This window comes from Amblyraja radiata, chromosome 11 (genome assembly GCF_010909765.2).
Source record: "Amblyraja radiata isolate CabotCenter1 chromosome 11, sAmbRad1.1.pri, whole genome shotgun sequence".
Classification (NCBI taxonomy): Eukaryota; Metazoa; Chordata; class Chondrichthyes; order Rajiformes; family Rajidae; genus Amblyraja; species Amblyraja radiata.
Genome location: NC_045966.1, coordinates 36,597,194 through 36,603,193, shown reverse-complemented (window position 1 = coordinate 36,603,193; position 6,000 = coordinate 36,597,194).

Here is a 6,000-nt window from a genome sequence, read left to right as displayed (position 1 = left end):
CCACTAGTGAGAGAGTCTAGGACCAAAGGTCATAGCCTCAGAATAAAAAAAGGTTCCTTTCGGAAAAAGATGCAGAGGAATTTATTTAGTCAGAGGGTGGTGAATCTGTGGAATTCATTGCCACAGAAGGCTGTGGGGGGTCAATGGATATTTTTACATCAGAGATAGGTAGATTCTTGATTAGTGCAGATGTCAAGGGTTATGGGGAGAAGCTGGAGAATGGGGTTAAGAGGAAAAAATAGATCAGCCATGATTAAATGGTAGAGTAGACTTGATGGGCCGAATGGCCTAATTCTGCTATCACTTATGAAATGTTTGTTCATGTAAACACAAGGTTTTCTTTTTGACCCCAGCAATGTGACAATGACACCGACGTAATAAGCCATTGTGTGACTAACAAGTTGATTCTGGTGGGCCATGGGTGGCTTCAACAGATATTTTAAATGTAAATATCAGGGGAAATATTAATTAACTACTTCATAGTAATGAACTGGAACTTTCCACCAACAAAGCAGTCCTGTTGTTCATCTTCATTTTAATGAGTAAGAATGCACTCGTCCACATATTTCCTTACTCAGTCAGTGACAACCACTGGGTATTTGTGCGGGTCCATTGCTGAGTCCAGTTTACCAACTACAAATAGTTGTGAAGACACTCCACTGCCTCCCCTGACTAATTCTATAAAATCCTCTCAGACAGAGCAATCCCCATCAGTCACTGCCTATGCGCGGGAAGCAGGAACTCAGGCAGATAGTCTGATTTTCCAAAGTACGGGCAAGAGTTGGTGCGATAGGTATTTCTGCTATTCCTATGTCACCTTCCAGATCACCACCCAGTGCAGTGTGCAAATGAAAACCCAGCATCACTCTGCTGCTAATTTAGAAGTTTTATTTTTGTTGACGTGATGTGGAGAAAGTGTTGCCAACTGTGAATGAATCCTGCTGATCTTTCCCCAAACTCCTCCTCATCACCCTTTGCTTCCCTGTATTGTGATCCCCGTGATCAGCCCCACATCACATTTCCCAGCTTGACAAGTTGTTTCGCATCAAAGGAAACTGAATGGCTCTCAAAACTAAATCCACAGTTTTGTTCTGCAGTCTCTTTGGGCTCCTTCAAATTATCGTTGTGGATCATTTACTTCTCTCAATCCTCACACTTTCGATTACTTCCCCAATTTCTCACTCATCTCACACCACTTATTCCTCACACCTATCTGCCGTTCATCTCCCAATCATCTCCCAGTGACGAAAGCGAATGGTATGTTAGTATTCATAGCAAAAGGATTTGAGTATTGGAGCAGGGGGGTTCTAATGCAGTTGTACAGGGTCTTGGTGAGACCACACCTGGAGTATTGCGTACAGTTTTGGCCTCCTAATCTGAGGAAGGACATTCTTGCCATAGAGGGAGTAAAGAGAAGGTTCACCAGATGGATTCCTGGGATGTCAGGACTTTCATATGAAGAAAGACTGGATAGAATTGGCTTGCACTCGCTAGAATTTAGAAGATTGAGGGGGGATGGGGGTGAAGTGCACCATGTACCTGATACACCGACTTTCATATCCAAGCGGACCTGGCTCTGACCCCATCACAGGGATCAGTCATAGAACATAGAACATGTAACAGGTCAGCACAATGTCTGTGCCAAACATGATGCCAAGACCAACCCTTGTCTACTTGCACATAAATCATATCCCTCCATCCCCTGTATATCCATATGCCTATCCAAAAGTCTCTTAAATCCCACTAACATATCTGCTTCAACCATTACCTTCAGCAGCACATTCCAGGTGCTCACCATCTTTGTGTAAAAAACTTGCCCTGCAAATCTCCTTTAAAGTTTGCCCTTCTCACCTTAAAACTATGCCCTGCAATATTTGATTTTACCATCCTGGATAGAGATTCTGCCCATCCACCCTATCTACACCTCATAATTGTCGATACTTCTATCATCTCTGCCTGCAATCTCCAGTGTTGCACAGCAAACAATCCAAGTTTGTCCAACGTCTCCCAGCAGCTAATACCTCCTGATCAAGGCATCATTCTGGTAAACCTCCTCTGCACCTTTTCCAAAGCCTCCACGTCCCTCCTGTCACGGGGACAACCAGAAATTCACACAATACTCTAAATGCAGCCCAGCCAAAGTTCTGTAAAGCAACATCTTATACGCTTAACTCTTATACTCAATGCCCCAACCTATGAAAACAAGCATAGCATATGCCTTCTTTACCACTCTATCCACTTGTATTACTATTTCTAGTGTCATGGTTATAACAGCAGCCCGGGATAAACCAGTTTTGGGGCTCACATTATTCCAGTTTAGAGACTCCAGTGTTGTGCAGGGTGTGCAGAATGAAACCGTTAGTGCAGCCTGGAGTGATAATAGAAACTGATGGGGATGTGGCCTTACCATCGGAGCCAATCCCTTGCCTGGGATCGATGCTCCAACTGCAGATTTCACAATCAAGGAGCTCGCACCAGCTCCGACCCGTGGTCAGATGGCCCGTCGCGGGGGAGCTGAGATCCCCCAATGCAGGAGCTTGATTGCCCCGATGCGAAGGGCTCGGCCACTCGGTACGGGAGCCAAGATCGTCCTGTCAACGATAGGCTTGAGGCACCCAACTGCGGGAGAACAAAGAAGCGGAAGAGATTTAACATTTTTTCACCTTCCATCACATTGAGGAATGTTTATCACTGTGGTGGATGTTTATGTTAAAATGTATTTTGTGTGTTCTGTTGCTTTTTATTGGTATGATTGTATGGAAAATGAAATTCCTAATATGCTGCAAAACATACTTGGCTAATAAAGTATGATTATGAAAATGCTAGAAATATTATCTCAGTTTCCCAGAGACAGACACAAAATTCCCGGAAACTCTCGCTTTCTCCCCATTTCATCGCCTTCTCTTCACAAATAAAATATTGAAAAGTGGCACTAAATCCCAGGACTCAGGTGGAGCAGTGACCCAGCCAATTGGCACCGTTTCCACCCCTGCTGCTGCTACTGCATTTTGTCACCAGTGATCTGAGAATCTAAACTGACAGCAACGGTGAAGGAGGTTGTAATTTATGCGCAGGTACACAAAAATGCTGGAGAAACACAGCGGGTGCAGTAGCATCTATGGAGCGAAGGAAATAGGCAATGATTCGGGCCGAAACCCTTCTTCAGACTGATGGGGGGTGGCGGGGAGAAGAAAGGAAAAAGGAGGAGGAGGAGCCCGAGGGCTGAGGGATGGGAGGAGACAGCCCGAGGGCTGGGGAAGGGGAGGAGACAGCAAGGGCTAACAAAATTGGGAGAATTCAATGTTCATGCCCGCAGGATGCAGACTCCCCAAGCGGAATATGAGGTGCTGTTCCTCCAATTTCCGGTGTTGCTCGCTCTGGCCATGGAGGAGACCCAGGACAGAGAGGTCGGATGGGGAATGGGAAGGGGAGTTGAAGTGCTGAGCCACCGGGAGATCAGCTTGGTTATTGCGGACCGAGCGGAGGTGTTCGGCGAAGCGATCGCCCAGCCTCCCTCCGCTTGGTCTCACCGATGTAGATCAGCTGACATCTAGAGCAGCGGAGGCAATAGATGAGGTTGGAGGAGATGCAGGTGAACCTCTGTCCCACCTGGAACGACTGCTTGGGTCCTTGAATGGAGTCGAGGGGGGAGGTAAAGGGACAAGTGTTGCATCTCTTGCGGTTGTAATGGAAAGTGCCTGGGGAGGGGGTGGTACGGGAGGGAAGGGAAGAATTGACAAGGGAGTTACGGGGGGAGCGGTCTTTGCGGAAGGCTGACATTAGGTGTCCTTGAAACTCTTGAAAGGCGCCCATAAATAAAATTTATTATTATTATTATAGGGGGAGATGGGAAGATGTGGCGAGTGGTGGGGTCACGTTGGAGGTGGCGAAACTGACGGAGGATTACTTGTTGTATGTGACGGCTGGTGGGCTGAAAGGTGAGGACTAGGGGGACTCTGCCCTTGTTGCGAGTGGGGGGATGGGGAGAGAGAGCAGTGTTGCGGGGTATGGAAGAGACCCTGGTGCGAGCCTCATCTATGGTGGAGGAGGGGAACCCCCGTTCCCTGAAGAATGAGGACATTTCAGATGCCCTGGTGTGGAACGTCTCATCCTGGGAGCAGATGTGGCGTAGAAGGAGGAATTGGGAGTGGGGAATGGAGTCCTTACTGGAAGCAGGGTGGGCAGAAGTGTAGTCCAGGTAGCCATGGGAGTCAGTGGGTTTATAGTGGATGTCAGTCAGAAGTCTATCACTAATGAGGTCAAGGAATGGTAGGGAAGTGTCGGAAATGGTCTAGGTGTACTTGAGTGCCGGATGGAAGTTAGTGGTGAAGTGGATGAACTCAGTCAGTTGTGTGTGGGTGCAGGAGGTGGCACCAAAGCAGTCGTCGATGTAGCGGAGGTAGAGGTCGGGGATGGGGCCCTGGTACGTATTGAAAAAGGATTGTTCGACGTACCCGACAAAGAGGCAGGCGTAGCTAGGGCCCATGCGTGTGCCCATAGCAACGCCTTGTATTTGGAGGAAATGGGAGGAGTCAAACGTGAAGTTATTGAGGGTAAGGACCAGCTCCGCTAGGCGGAGGAGAGTGTCAGTGGCTGGGTATAGGTTGCTTCTCTGGTTGAGGAAGAACCGGAGGGCTTTGAGACCATCCTGGTGGGGGATGTAGAGGTGTAGAGTGACTGGACATCCATGGTGAAGATGAGGGGGTGAGGGCCTAGAGAATGGAATGCGCAGAGGTGACGGAGGGTGTCTGAGGTGTCTTGAACATAGGTAGGGAGGGATTTAACCAAGGGGGATAGGATGGAGTCAAGGTATGTGGAAATGTGTTCGGTGGGGCACAAACAGGCAGAGACAATGGTTCTACCAGGACAGTCAGGTTTGTGGATTTTGGGGAGACGGTAAAATTGGGCCGTGCGGGGCTGGGGAACGATGAGGTTGGAGGCTCGGTTGGGCAGGGCGTGGGAGTTGATGAAGTCGGTGATGGTGCTAGAGATAGAAACATAGAAACATAGAAAATAGGTGCAGGAGTAGGCCATTCGGCCCTTCGAGCCTGCACCGCCATTCAATTTGATCATGGCTGATCATCCAACTCAGTATCCCGTACCTGCCTTCTCTCCATACCCCCTGATCCCTTTAGCCACAAGTTCCACATCTAACTCCATCTTAAATATAGCCAATGAACTGGCCTCAACTACCTTCTGTGGCAGAGAGTTCCAGAGATTCACCACTCTCATGAGAAAAATGTTTTTCTCATCTCGGTCCTAAAGGATTTCCCCTTTATCGTTAAGCTGTGACCCCTTGTCCTGGACTTCCCCAACATCGGGAACAATCTTCCTGCATCTAGCCTGTCCAACCCCTCAAGAATTTTGTACGTTTCTATAAGATCCCCCTCAATCTCCTAAATTTTAGCGAGTACAAGCCGAGTCTATCCAGTCTTTCTTCATATGAAAGTCCTGACATCCCAGGAATCAGTCTGGTGAACCTTCTCTGCACTCCCTCTATGGCAATAGTGTCCTTCCTCAGATTTGGAGACCAAAACTGTACGCAATACTTCAAGTGTGGTCTCACCAAGACCCTGTACAACTGCAGTAGAACCTCCCTGTTCCTATACTTAAATCCTTTTGCTATGAATGCTAACATACCATTCGCTTTTTTCACTGCCTGCTGCACCTGCATGCTTACTTTCAATGACTCGTGTACCATGACACCCAGGTCTCGTTGATCTCCCCTTTTCCTAATCGGCCACCATTTAGATAATAGTCTGCTTTCCTGTTTTTGCCACCAAAGTGGATAACCTCACATTTATCCACATTATACTGCATCTGCCATGCATTTGCCCACTGGCAATGGTGGCCTGGTGCTTGTCAGTGGGGTCATGGTCCAGGGGTAAGTAGGAGGAGGTGGCCTCAACTTTGTAGAGATCGACGCGCCAGACTACCAGGGCACCTTCCTTGTCAGCTGGTTTGATAACCCAATTATCAAACCAGCCAACAATTGTAATT